General features: G+C 37.1%; 1 pseudogene; it reads left to right on the forward strand.

The window, feature by feature from the left end:
- The window catches only part of LOC149220271 (purple acid phosphatase 22-like), a 113,670-nt pseudogene that overhangs the window by 70,264 nt on the left and 28,262 nt on the right, over positions 1-15,144 (forward strand).

Here is a 15,144-nt window from a genome sequence, read left to right on the forward strand (position 1 = left end):
GATTTTTACAATCATATAGGATGATGATGAAACTCTTGAAGGTTACCTAGAAAGATTTATATATATATATTACGAAGGTCGAAACTTAAGCTTGATCCCAGTGCCATTAGAACCTTGTTCTTAAGAGTACTTACTGATAATGCTAGAAATAATTTAAATTTGTTAGGACAAGGTGATATTTCTTAGCAAACTTTTGAACAAATTTGTGAATTATGCAGGAAATTTTCAAGAAATCAATATAGATCTGGTAAAGGAACTCAAAATAGAAATAGAAAAACTGAATCTACTGATGCTATGATTATTGGACTAGAAAATAAAATGGAAAACATGAAAAATGATATAATGAATACTATTACCAAACAGTTGGACTCTTTAAAATTTCAGCAAAAACTCAAGAAGGAACAAGAGTCATTATGTATTTTCTATCCTAAATGTAGAGACAAGAATCCTCCTAAAGAGTGTCCTCTTAATTTGGAAGAAACTAATAAGTGTGTTATTTGTATAGAAGACCATGTTATAGAAAAATGTCCCTCTATACCAGGACTTAAAGTTGCATTTACAGGGGGACAACCTGAAGCTGAATACTTATATGCTATGGGAGCAAGAAGGAATTGGCCTCAGGTAGGTGCAGGTATGGCTCTTGAATTTTCTCCACACTATTTTGGTTATAATTCACATGCATATTCTTATCCTAACACTAATCAGCAGTGGTAGTATGGGAATCTATATCAGCATGGGAAACCTTCTCAACCATGGCAACAAGGTTGGAGAAGGCCAACTCATTCTCCATAATACTACCAGCCACCTATGCAGTCATATCCATCTACACATACACCTTATTCAATGCCTCAACTTCTGAGTCAGTCTACTCCACTGTTGCCTTTACCTCCACCTTTTTGACCTCCTCAGTTGCCTGCTCAACCTATGCCCAATCCTAACAATAATAAAGTAGTGCAAATGATCTATGTAACAAACCCACCTTTACCATTCGAGTACCAATCTATTCCAGTTGGGTTTCATGATATTCAATTAAGATCGGGAAGGACTGTAACATCAGAAAATCAGAAGCAATCAAGAGTGATTGTTAAAGAGAAAGGAGAAGAGGAAACTCTTAACCATTCTCTGAAAACTATCACTAAGCAGCCCTTACCCTCTAAATCCTTGCCATCTTCTTCCAACCAGCCTCCCTTCCCAGAGAGGCTAGTAATGGAAAGTAGTGAGCCTACTGAGACTAGCTTGGCATTAGAGCTTTAAAATCTTTTCATTAAGATACCTTTGCTTCAAGCCATCAAAGAGATCCCCATTTGTAGCAATATTATTAAGGAACTCTATCTTAAGAAACTCAAGAGGAAGAGATTGGAACCCCAAACCATTCAATTTGTTGGTAGGGCAGCAGAGTTGATGACAGGATGTGTGTCTATCGAAAAATATATTGATCTCAAAAACCCTGTTGTCTCAGTTCAGATTGGTAATGCCCTTATCTCTAATGTTCTTATAGACCTAGGGGATGCCATTAATGTCATGACTAAGAAAACCATGGATCAACTTCGGTTATCTCATCTTCACCCTACTCCCACTGTGCTTGAATTAGCGGATAGATCTAAAATTAATCCAGAAGGAGTATTGGATGATGTGATCATCTCGTTAGATTCTTGGGAATATCCTTCTGATTTCATTGTGCTTCAGGAAAAGAACCCAGTAGGAGGACATCCCTTGATCTTGGGTCGACCATGGCTTGCTACAGCCGATGCATATATTGGATGTCATTCTGGTGATATGTATATTTCACATGGAGATTCTAGGAAGAAATTTACCCTATACCCCCGTGCTAGATCCATTCAGGACCTTCGAGATACTTTATGGTTGGAACGAAGCAGTGATGAGGAGACTCAGCCCATTTCCCTTATCCATCATTATACTGGGTCTTCACAAGAAGATGAGATTCAAGATTCCCTTAATAATCTAGACACTATGCCTAATTTTGAGCTATCGAGCCAGATTTTCAGCCTAGATTTTCAAGATAATCATGATTCTGATTCTTTTGTACCACTGCATTTGACCACTCCCTTGAGTACTCCTGAGCCTAATACTACTCTTGTTGAGATTAGCCTTGGTAAATCCTTGCATTATAGTTCAGATTTGGACTCATCTCAGCAGGAGCAGCTTGTGAATTTGTTGCAAAACCATCTTAGTGCCTTTGCATGGGGCTATGAAGATATGAAGGGTATTCCCCCTGAAACTTATACACATCATATCTATATTCAGAAAGGAACTCGACCTATCAGAAAAACCTAAAGGTGAATGAATCCAGCTCTAAGAGATATTATGAAGGAAGAAGTACATAAACTCTTGGATGTCAGTTTTATCTATCCTATTTCCGACAGTCAGTGGGTCTCTCCATTAGTGCTAGTACCTAAGAAAGATGGAAGATGGTGTATTTGTATTGATTATCAAGAATTAAACAAATCCTCTCTCAAAAATTATTTCCCTCTCCCTTTCATTGACCACGTGCTTGATACTCTTGCAGGAAGGAAATATTTTTCCTTTTTGGATGGCTTCAGTGGTTATAACCAGATAGAGATTGCACTCGAAGATCAGGATAAAACTACTTTTACATGTCCATGGGGTACATTTTCTTATAGAGTGCTTCCCTTTGGTTTATGTAATGCCTCGGCTACCTTTCAAAGGGCATTCCTGGCCATTTTTGCTGATCTAGAATTTGTAGAAATTTATATGGATGACTTTTCTGTGTTTGGTGATTCTTTTCAGGAAGCTCTCAAAAATCTAGAGAAAGTACTTCTTCATTTTCAGGAAGCCCATCTCGCCTTGAGTGACAAGAAATGTAGATTAATGTGCAAAGCCAGAGTGGTACTCGTCCATTTGATTTCTGGTAAAGATATCCAGGTTGATCTAGCAAATATTGAAATCAATTTGCATCTTCCTGCACCCAAAACTCAAAGGGAAGTAAGAGGTTTTTTATGACATGCTAGTTATTATAGAAGATTCATTGAAAATTTTTCTAAGATAGTTTCCCCTCTTTTTCGACTTCTAGCTAAGGATAGTAAATTTTCTTGGACCACAGCTTGCCAACAATATTTTGAAACATTGAAGGAAAAGTTAGTACATGCACTAGTTTTGAGAGGTCCTAACTGGTCCCTTCCTTTTCACATTTCCTCTGATGCTTCAGATTTGGCTATTGGCGCAGGGTTAGGACAAGAGGAAAATAAGCAATCCTATGCTATTTATTATATTAGTAAGAATTTGTCTTCCACTGAATTAAATTATACAGTTACAGAGAAAGAGTTTTTAGCTGTAATTTTTGCAATTAATAAGTTCAGGCACTATATTATAGGATATGAATTATTCGTACATACTAATCATTCCATGATTAAATATTTGATGAACAAACCATTGACTAGCGGTAGAGTGACTAGGTGGTTACTATTGTTGCAGGAATTTAATATTAATATTGTTGATAGACTAGGAAAATCTAATGTTGTAGCAAATTTTCTTTCTAGATTAGATAATCCTGGTGAAGCAACTCCTGTTAATGATGATTTTCAAGATGAACATCTTTTTGCTATGTCAATAGATTCTCTGTGGTTTGTTGACATTGCTAATTACTTGGTTATTGGGAAATCACCACCCCACTTGTCTGCTCATGAAAAGAAGAATATTATTCAGAAAAGTGTTGCATACTCCTGGATTCAAGGAGATCTCTTTTACACTAGTCCAGATTTGAATATCTGTAGGTGTGTAAGAGAGGAGGAAGTGTTTGACATATTGAAATCTACTCATAATGAACCTTATGGAGGCCACTTCGTTGATAAGCAGACTGCATATAAAGTATTGTGTGGTGGTTACTTTTGGCCTTCCTTGTTTAAGGATGCCAAACAGTATGTTAGGTGATGTGATAGCTGTTAGCGAATGGGCTAGCCTAATCAAACCAATGAAATGCCTTTATTCCCCCAAGTTATGATCGAGCCATTTGAAAAATGGGCTATTGATTTTACAGGGCCAATAAATCCAATGTCATTAAGTAAAAAGCATATCTTGGTTTGTACAAATTTTGTTACGAAATGGGTAGAAGCTAAAGTTGTTTCCTTTTCTACAGAAAAAGTGTTGCTGATTTTCTTTTTACTGAAATCTTTACTAGATTTGGTGTGCCTAGAGAAATTGTTTCTGACAATGGTCTGTAGTTTATTTCTAATTTGGTATAGGGATTGATGGAGCAATACAAGATCTGGCACAGGAAGTCCACACCGTATCACCCGTAAGAAAATGGCCAGGTGGAATCCAAAAACAAAGTGATCGAGTCCATTCTTACAAAGACAGTAAATATGCATTGAAAATACTAGGCTGAAAGATTACTAGAAGCTTTGTGGGCATACATAACCACTTGGAGAAATAGCATGGGGCATACACCATATGAGTTGGTATATGGAAAATAGGTTCTGTTATAAATTGAACTCCAGATCAAAACTTTCAGAACTACAGTTCAGTTAGGACTAGATCTCTCTGAGGCACAACAACAACATCTTCTCCAATTAAATGAGTTAGATGAATTTCATAGGGATGTTGTTCAAAAAAACATACTAATTCAGCAGCAACGCAAAAAGTGGCATGACAAGTCTATTCAGAAAAAACAATTCCAACCAGGTGATTAGGTCCTCCTTTATGATTCTAGATTTAAAACCTTTAAAGGGCAATTCCATACACGTTGGATGGGACTTTATGAAGTGATCCGAGTATTTGAGAATGGAGCAAGTAGAAGTTAAAACTATTGATGGACAAAATTTAGTATTCTTGGTAAATGGACACAGATTAGAGAAGTATTTTCAGCCACTTACCAAGAAATATTTTACACAGCAAGTCCAACAGAAATTTGGGATGGTAGTGGTAAATGGTAATACCAACCTTTTGAAAACATGAATTCTTCTTCTTAAAATAATAATAATAATAATAATAATACAAAATGTAAAGAAAAAAACATGTTCCTGTAATTATGAAAATCAGTTCGCTGACATGATTGCAGAAGGATCAACTTGAAAACCAGCTTGCTGGCAGGAAGATAAAAAATTTCTTATAAAAAGAAAATGTTGCTTGACCTTTAGATATGCTCACAACCACCAAGTAAAAGCAGGTTTAGCAGAACCAACCTTTATAGAATTGGGGTAATTAGCATGGATATTTTTATTCAAGTAATGCTTAATTTTCACTGCAATTATTTTTCTTGCACCAGTGCAGGCAGACCTTCCAGAAAATTTTCTGCCTTTCTTCATATTCCACTTTCGTAATATTCCCTCAGTTTTCTTCTTCAATCCCAGAATGATTAACCATCCCATATTCTTTTTAATTTACCCTATCCATTCGTAAAAAACCCCACTTTACCCTTGAATTTTTTCCTTCCCACTTCTGTTTATTCCCTCTTGTGGTACTATTCCCGGAATCCATGTAACAAAATTCCTTCCCATTATAAAATTTCCCTTTTCCCACTTCTTTTTTCCCTCATGAATTTATTGTAGGATCTCATGCACAAAGAGAAAAAGGATATGCTCTGAAGCGTCAAGAAAGGGCGAAGCAAATTTCCACTATAAATTGAGGAAGCCATGTTGGAAGTCCAACCTATATTTTACTTAAAATCCCTGTTCTTTTTTCAGATATTATGCTTGCACTAGTGCAAGCATGTCATCCTATATAATAATTCAAGACGAATGGTACCAGCAGAATAACATAGCTTAGGCGGTGCAAGCAGATTGGTGCAAGCATGCACCATGTCAGAAACATAGTACAATTTGTTATTTTCATAGCATACATCATAGGAAAGTGGTCATCATGAAAGTTGGTAAGAAGTCCTTTCACTTAGTCGATGAGTACTTATGCTATCATATTAACTAGGAGAAAATTATTTAAAGTACAAGGTGTTTTTAAGTTAAGAATCATGATCATTTTGTAATGAATGCTAAGTTATATTTTTTGAATTATGAAGGAATGCGGAAGTGCTTAACCGTTGCTTGGATATAATTTCCCCTTTCTACCATAATCCTAGATGTCCTTCACTCATAATGATTACATCACCTAACTGTTAAAATGCCGCTGCAAGTACCAATCCAGCTGGATCTCAAAGATGTTGTCCATCCATGGCTATTTCAGTGGAATGAATGGGTGATAATATGAAAGGGATGGTGGATAGTTGGATCCCTATCTATAAGGACCAATTTTCTCAGTGTTGCATGTAAATTATCGACTGCTCATAACTATTAAGCAGTGATGCCACCTGTTCGAAGCGAACCCTCATTTCTTAATAGGGTAGAGCAGACTGTTGAGTATCGAAATAGTCTTGCACTATTGTGAGACTCGGGATTTCTTCAGTTCTTGCAAAAGTTTGACAGGCACGACAGAGAAGTGGCCTTATAGTTTGCCAGAAGTTTCAAAAATGGCTGAGTAAAAATTGGGCCTCTAAAATTTGAAGTTATAGAAGAGTTTGTAGTAGTAGCGATAGGCTTGGAAAATACTGGTGAGTAGTGGTTTAAAAACCGGGAAGGTAGAAAGGAATTGATGGTAGCATTTCGTTGTCGACAAAAATATGAAGGTAGATTGGAAGGAAGGAGTTCCACGCAGCGCCCTGCTAGGACAGTGGCAGGACCTCCTTTTCATCTTACAGAAATTCGTAACCTAGGAGGGAAGGTACTCCCACACTTTTATGTACCATTTTAGGATGTTACAACATTTTGAAGCTGCCCCGCACATCCGGTGGAGGATGAATTTCCCCTATTTTTTGCTTAAGAGCTTTGGAAAAAATGGCGAAAGGTGTGCAAGATGGACGGGTAGACCAGGCCGAAAAAAAATTATATCACCACGGCCTGATAAATATTTTGGTCTAGAAACAATTAGAAGTTAAAGGCATGACTTGGGAGGCACTGTTAAAATAACTACATAAAAAGACAACTGTTGGAAAGGAGACATAGGACCCCGCTAGCACAAGCAAGGGTCCGAGTGAGAATGTAAAGGGAGTCCTTCTTGCACCAATGCAAAAAGGAAACAACATGAAAAATCAAAAGAAGAAAGGGCCACATCTCCAAATAAGAAGACAGCTAGTGCACGTGTTGAAGAGACTCCTTCTACGCCACCAGTACAAGCACAAACCCCCAAAGAAGACAACCTGTCAGTCCTTGCAGACGCAAAAATATTTGCAGAGGTTGAAGATGACACTCTGTTGGCAGATTTCATTAAAAATCCCTAGAAAAAGAATAAATAATCTGGTGTAGGCAAAGAACCATAGTCCCCACAGGACGTTGAATCCCCTTCTACACCAATGCAAGAAGAAGAAGTAGAAGAAGAAGAAGCAGAAGAAGAAGAACCAAAAGAAGAAGAACCAAAAGAAGAAGAATTTCCCAGTGTAACCATGAGGGATACTGAGGTCCCTGAGGAAGACACATCCCTTGTTGAGACATGAAAAGAAGAAGAGTTGGTAACTGTTGCTGCTCGGGTAGTTGAAGTAGATCTTCAAGTGCCGAACTTAGAACAGCTCATAGCTAAAGCACATGAGGATAAAGAATAGAGTAAGGAAGAATTAACTACAAAGATCCAGAAAAAGAAAAGAGAAGTTAAAGTTTGGAAGTACTGAGCTATGCAATGTTTCAAGTGACTTAAAAAGGTGACAAAGAAACTAAAGAACATCAGAAAGAAGAATTCTAAAACATTGCAGGCTGATGTCAGTATGCCAAAATAGGATTGAGCTGAAATGCTCAAAGTTTTGAAGGTTTTTTACAAAGGTAAAGAGTTGTGTGAGGACACACAACAACTTAGGGATGGGAGGATGTTAGCCCCCTAATTTTCTCTCTTTTTTCCATTTTCCCCTTCCTAAATCATAACCATTTACCGTTGTTTTACCTCTTTTATACACCCTCATCTTGCACCAGTCCAAGCACGGTGACGTATTCCATATAAACTTTATTTTTCATATTTTTAATTTAACTTAGCATTAACTAATCATTTATTACATGATTTCTTACTTTTAATCACTCTTTCTAACTTATCGATATCTCCAACATTTATTCGGTAGTTACAGTACTTAATGTGATCGCTGATCCTAGTGCAGGATCGGACCTTGCACCATTTCCAGCACAACAAATCCTTGCAGCAAATCTGAACCTCCTTGATCATCGCCTCATTTTGAGAAGCTTCAACCACAATAGCAAGATCAATCCAAAGACAGCCGAGATTGAATTGCCCTATTTTGAGCGGCTTCAACCACAACAGCAAGATGATCCAAAGGCAACCGAGATCGAATATGTGAACAACGAAAGCTGGAGATTGGCTATAGCCAGTTTGGTAACTGTCTAAGTTTAAAGGCTGAAAATCTAAATTCTGCGATTGGTTATGCAATTGGTTGAATGACCTATTTTGGCCCTTGGCCAAAGATCTATATAATGTAGAATGTAAATAGGACTAAAGGAGTTTTTTTGGATAGAATAGAGACACAGCCAGAGAGGTGTGAACATGTTGTTCTATTTTGTTATCGCCTGAATCTGGGTTGGATGATGTATTAACGTATGTACTTGCCTTAGTGAATTAATAACAGGGAGCTCCGCCTCATGTTTCACAAATCGTATTTCTGTATTTGAGCTGATGAATTGATTAAAGTACTGAGCAACAATTTTATTTAAAAGGGAAATGCATTGGTTGGCTAGGGCCCAACCAACCCAGCATGTTTACCCCATTTCCCGTTTCCTGTAATTTGTGTTTACATTGTCAAGTGTGATTTAATTTTAAGCACATGCATTCCTATCTGAGTGAAAGCGGATCTGTTGTGTGAAGTAGATAATTTCCTTTCCTACACTTGATTTCAAATTGGTTTCCTCTGCCTGGTCCAAGTAGGAGAAATAAACCTGCACCAGTGCTCATTGGTATGATATTTCCTTTTCTCCCATTCTGTTTTGTTGGTTTTCCTCGCCTGGTCCAAGCAGGATAAATTAACTTGCACCAGTGCACGTTGGTGTGATGCAACAAGCCTTCTTAGTCTACTTTCCACAATCTTCTTTCTTTCATTAAATGCTTATGACCGAATAAATGTATATGGATTGTTTCTTTATTCTTGCACTCTGTCAAGATTAAAAGCATTCATTTTGATGTGTGCAATTTGATTTAACATTATAATAGCACTTGCAATAACTAAGCACTCATTTTAAGAATTAAATGTTAAGTGCAAGAAGCTCTAGTTTGGTGCAAGAACTAGTTTTTTGCCATAGGATCTGAGTGCTTTGAACATGGAAAAGTTCAAGCCCTTGCAGGGAGTAAAAAGCCTTTAGTAAAGACACCACTTATACCTTTTGCATAAATCTCTATTCCTGCAGTAGTGCAAGCGGACTGTGATAGTACAGGATAGATTAGTGCAAGAAGGAAATCCCTAAAAGAGCAGGTTTAATGGTCCATCTGATGAGACTGCTAAGTGTCTCTGCTAAAGAAAAACACACACTCAGTAGTTAAACAATGATTAGCTAGAGTGATTTCCCTTTATCTTTAATTCCCTCTTGAAAATGCATTCTTCCTTGTTCCAGTCTTAGATGATTTTGATGGTTCAAGTTGCCTTTTTCTCTTTTTAGTTTGATTCTGCAATATTTCCTTTAAGAAAGTAGGGATTTATATCAGGAAGATTCATACCATCTCTGGCATTGCTTGTGCTTCCTCTCTAATTTTACGGATCCCCCGGGTTGACAAATTAAGTGTTGAGGAGTTTGCTTAAGTGTAATTCCTACACCCAACATCCTCCATGTTGTAATCCCAGATGGAGTGGTAGAGTTATTCTTTTATTCCTCAAGGTTACAATCTGAGATAGAATGGCGGAGTTATTCTATTTATTGAGAGAATGAATGGTGAAATTGTTATGAAACTAGCTCACAAAAAGATATAAAATAAATATAAATGCCTTATAATTCAGCCTCTTTGAGGCGAAAACCTCCTTTACATTACACAAATGAACAATTCTTGGATGATAGAAATGACAAGACCTACTTTCCATATATTGGAGTCTAAGGGGTCATAATGAAATCAGAGTCAACGTAACAATAATAATGTAAGGGCACGACAGTAACAATAGTGGGCTTCTATGGGGAAAAATAATAACAATATGGGCACTACATGGGAACAACAATATAATAAGGGGTTAGCACTAATAAAAATAAGGGGTTGCACTAGAAGTACAGGGACCTAACATGCCCCTCTCCTTCAAAAAGTGTTGTCCTCAATGCTTGAGTAGTTATGTATGCTTCTTTATAAAATTCTCGTCCTCCCATGTGGAATCTTCAATGGGAAAGTTCTTCCACTTGATGAGATACTCTGAAATTTATCGATTTCATAGCTATCGAGTTCTTTTTTTCGTGACTACTTTAGGTTCCAATATGATTTTCCATTCCTCGTCAAGTTCAGACAATATTGTGTGAACTGGGAGCTTGTCACTTATAAATTTCTTTAAGCATGAAACATGGAAAACTGGGGGAACTTGGGAAGATGCAGGAAGCTCCAATTTTTATGCCATAGTACTAATCTTTTGCAGCGCCTTGTAAGGACCATAGAACTTTGGTGATAATTTATTGATGCGGGAGCACCCAGCAATAAAGCGAGCAAACATGGGCCACAGAAGCAGAACAAAGGAAAGTCTGCCTTAAAGCAGAAAAGATAGATTTAAAGCGGATAAAGTAGACTTAAAGCAGATTTAAAGCATGCATGCATCTTTTGTTGGAGGAAAAGCAGGAGAGGATAGGATCAATCCTTCCCAAGACTTCTTATATAAATATAATGCGATAGGCATGTAATGGATATGTTATTTGTGAGGTAATTTGTGAGTGGCAAGATGTAGCCGAGAGTGAGCTTGGTTTAAGGCTGAAATGCCTTAATTTTGTAATTATGTTGTTTAATATAAACCTGGGTTTTGTGATTACGTTTATGTGCGTTTTATAATTGATTTAGTTGTGTGTGTCTTTCGTAAAGAAGTTAAATTATGTCTTTTGTATCAATGGCGATTTGGTTTGTTGCATAACTGTTGTATATATCTATGTTGACCGAATATAATTGTGAGTGTATGATGTTGTTCGGTTTAATATCAAATTACCTCAGTTGAACCTCGGACCTGAGCCATGGAGAATTACATTACCGTTGTGAAATTGGCGCAAGTTAGAAATTGGATCTCTTTAACCAGTCATTGGTATCATATCTGTGCGCAGTGGGAGTATAGAGGTTGCAATGGACCGGAAGGGTGAAGTCAGTGACAGCTAAGTGCAATCCTAATGATGTGGGCCGCCGATATCTATGAACCTAAGTGCAGAATCGATGTCTCCTAACCGAATTTCCATTTAAATAATTTTGTTGTATGACAAAGATGCAGGCTCATTCGATGGCATGGTTGAAATTCGGTTCAGAATTCGTCCCCTCCGTGGTGTTTGAACTGCATGTGTTAATGGAGTCGGAGGTCACCGATGTCTCTGTATGTTGTATTCTAATTTACAACAGAGGTTTGTTACATAACACATATCTTATATGCATGTGGGTATTTCAAAAGTGCCCGATACTGTTTTAAGAGATTAAAGGGATGGCTCGATAGTAATGAAAATCCATGGGTTTAAAAAAAAATTGAAGAGTTTAAAGTTATTTAGAACGCTTCCATGGGGACTTAGTGGGCCATAACCCACGGTCCAAGATCGAATTTTATCTGGGAATTGGGATTTTGGGCAACCCCCAAATTCTCGTCCCATCAGTTTGGTATCAGAGCGAGAAAAAGATTCTGCGGAAGGAGGTACAGTTTTGATAAAGTATGTCTGGTCTTTATATTTTATGTAGGTAGCAGCAGAGGAAGGTCAGAAGGTTGCAGAGGAAATTGAGAGGATTGCAATAGCCTAGAGCATTTACCAAAAGACCAAGTCTAGAGGAGAGCTTGGTGAGGTAAGAGGCAGCAAGGAGGGCTTGCTGTTGCAGAGGTAGATTGCAGCTCACAAGTTAAATTTATTACGAAGACCAGAAGCATATGACCAGGAGGTCATAAATTTTTGTGCCTTGGGAGTATGATGCGGGAGCACCCAACAACAAAACGAGCAAACATGGGCCACAGAAGCAGAACAAAGGAAAGTCTGCCTTAAAGCAGAAAAGATAGATTTAAAGCAGATAAAGTAGACTTAAAGCAGATTTAAAGCATGCATGCATCTTTTGTTGGAGGAAAAGCAGGAGAGGATAGGATCAATCCTTCCCAATACTTCTTATATAAATATAATGTGATAGGCATGTAATGGATATGTTATTTGTGAGGTAATTTGTGAGTGGCAAGATGTAGCCGTGACTGAGCTTGGTTTAAGGCTGAAATGCCTTAATTTTGTAATTATGTTATTTAATATAAACCTGGGTTTTGTGATTACGTTTATGTGCATTTTATAATTGATTTAGTTGTGTTTGTTTTTCGTAAAGAAGTTAAATTCTGTCTTTTGTATCGATGGCGATCTGGTTTGTTGCGTAACTGTTGTATATATCTATGTTGACCGAATATAATTGTGAGTGTATGATGCTGTTCTTTTTAATATCAAATTACCTCAGTTGAACCTCGGACCTGAGCCATGGAGAATTACATTACCGTTGTGAAATTGGCGCAAGTTAGAAATTGGATCTCTTTAACCAGTCATTGGTATCATATCTATGCGCAGTGGGAGTATAGAGGTTGCAATGGACCGGAAGGGTGAAGTCGGCGACAGCTAAGTGCAATCCTAATGATGTGGGCCACCGATATCTATGAACCTAAGTGCAGAATCGATGTCTCCTAACCTAATTTCCATTTAAATAATTTTGTTGTATGACAAAGATGCAGGTTCATTCGATGGCATGGTTGACATTCGATTCAGAATTCGTCCCCTCCGTGGTGTTTGAACTGCATGCGTTAATGGAGTCGGAGGTCGCCGATGTCTCTGTATGTTGTATTCTAATTTACAACAGAGGTTTATTACATAACACATATCTTATATGCATGTGGGTATTTCAAAAGCGCCCAATACTGTTTTAAGAGATTAAAGGGATGGCTCGATAGTAATGAAAATCCATGGGTTTAAAAAAAAATTGAAGAGTTTAAAGTTATTTAGAACGCTTCCATGGGGACTTAGTGGGCCATAACCCACGGTCTATGATTGAATTTTATCTGGGAATTGGGATTATGGGCAACCCCCAAATTCTCGTCCCATCATTTATTGTCCTTCTTAGCTTGCTTGAGGGACATTTGTTTGTATGACTGTATTTGTAAAAATACCTAGTCACATATATCAAAACTTATTTCACTACGATGTTGATCTTCCTATTGTTTCATTCAATTTTGTGCCAAAGTGAGGTATCCTTTAAGAGTTGGAGAAATTTTTATTATTGAGTGTCTACCTTAACACCTTCATGTGATACAATATGACCCAAGTATTACACCTCTTATACTCCAAAGAAATATTTGGAGGTTTTTGCATATAATTGCTTCTCGTCCAATATTATGAGCTCTCTATCAACATGTTGAAGATGATCCTTCCAATACTTGTTGTAGATTAGTATATCATCAAAAAATACTAACACAAATTTTCTAAGGAAGGGTTTGAAAATGGAATTCATCAAAGCTTGGAATGTAGAAGGTGCATTGGTAAGGCAAAAAGGCATGACCAAAAATTCATAATGACCCTCATGAGTTCTAAATGTTGTTTTCATAATGTCTTCAGTCTTCATTCCGATTTGATGATATCCTGCATGAAGGTCCAACTTGCTGAAGTAAATTTATCCATGCAATTAATCCAATAATTCATCAATGAGAGGAATGGGAAATTTATCCTTAATTGTGATCTTGTTGAGCTCTCTATAATCTAGACACATACGCCCTGATCCATCCTTCTTGTGCACCAATACTAATGGAGTAGAGAAATAACTTGACTAGCTTGAATTATACCAGTCTCTAGCATTTCTGCAACCATACGTTCAATTTCACTATTTTGTGCAAGGGAATATCTGTAAGGACTGATATTTGGAGGAACATTTCCTATAAAATGAATAGCATGATCATGATCATAAATAGGTGGGAAGCCTTTGGGAGTCTCAAATACCTTGGAATGATTGTCCAAGATTTTTTGGATATCTGGAGAAATATATGATTTCAACGTGGGAACCTCTAGTGAACATAATTGTGCACTTACACCACGTTGTTCTTCCTTTAGAATCTTTTCCATGCCGTTAGAGATGATTATGTTTCTCGGTTTCTCTGCGATATCCCTCAATTCAATTTCCTTTCCTTTTGAAAAAGGTTTCAAGAATAGTTCTTGAAAATTAAAAGTTATCGTACCCAAAGATTGTAGCCATTGGATTCCTAGTACAACATGAGCACCACCCATTGGAATGGAAAGAATTGGACTATTCAAAACATATTCTCACATGGATAGCTTGATATTATGGCATTTTCCAGAGAAACTTATGGTTCTTCCATTTGTAACCATCACTTGAAACTCTCGTGCTGGATATAGGAACCAATTCAATTGCTTTGCTATCTTACAATGAATAAAATTATGGGTACTTCTTGAATCAATCAACACTATTACCTTTTTCTTCTTGATATGTCCTTCTATCTTGATAGTTTGAGGAGTGGTAATTCCTGCCAATGTATTACAATATATGGTCAGACTCATTTATTGATGTTGGATGTGATATTTTATTTCTTGAACCTTTTTCTTCTTGTTATGTCCTTCTATCTTGAGAGTTTGAGGAGTGGTAATTCTTGCGAATTCTTTACAAGATATGATCAGATTCATTTCTTCTTTATATAGGGTTTTTTCCCCATATATATCCTATTCTTTTGATTTTTTTTAATCCTTTCTTCCTCCTCTTCGCAATCTATGTAAAAAAAATTCTTCTCATCACACTTATGACCTTTAGTGTATTTGCTATCACAAATGTAAGAAAGCCCTTTTTCTCTTTTTTCTTCCAATTGTTGTGGTGTAAACCTTGTAGGTTGTGGAATGCTAGGAGAAAAAACACTTCCATATTTATAGTTGTGAGTGGTAGGATTCCTTGTTTCCATAATTCCGCTTTCAATTTTTCTTACCAACCTAAATGCCTTCTCCAATGAATCAGGTTCCCAAAGACGAACCTCAT

This window comes from Pinus tabuliformis, chromosome Q (genome assembly GCF_031772625.1).
Source record: "Pinus tabuliformis cultivar Carrire ecotype Pingquan chromosome Q, CPIR1, whole genome shotgun sequence".
NCBI lineage: Eukaryota > Viridiplantae > Streptophyta > Pinopsida > Pinales > Pinaceae > Pinus > Pinus tabuliformis.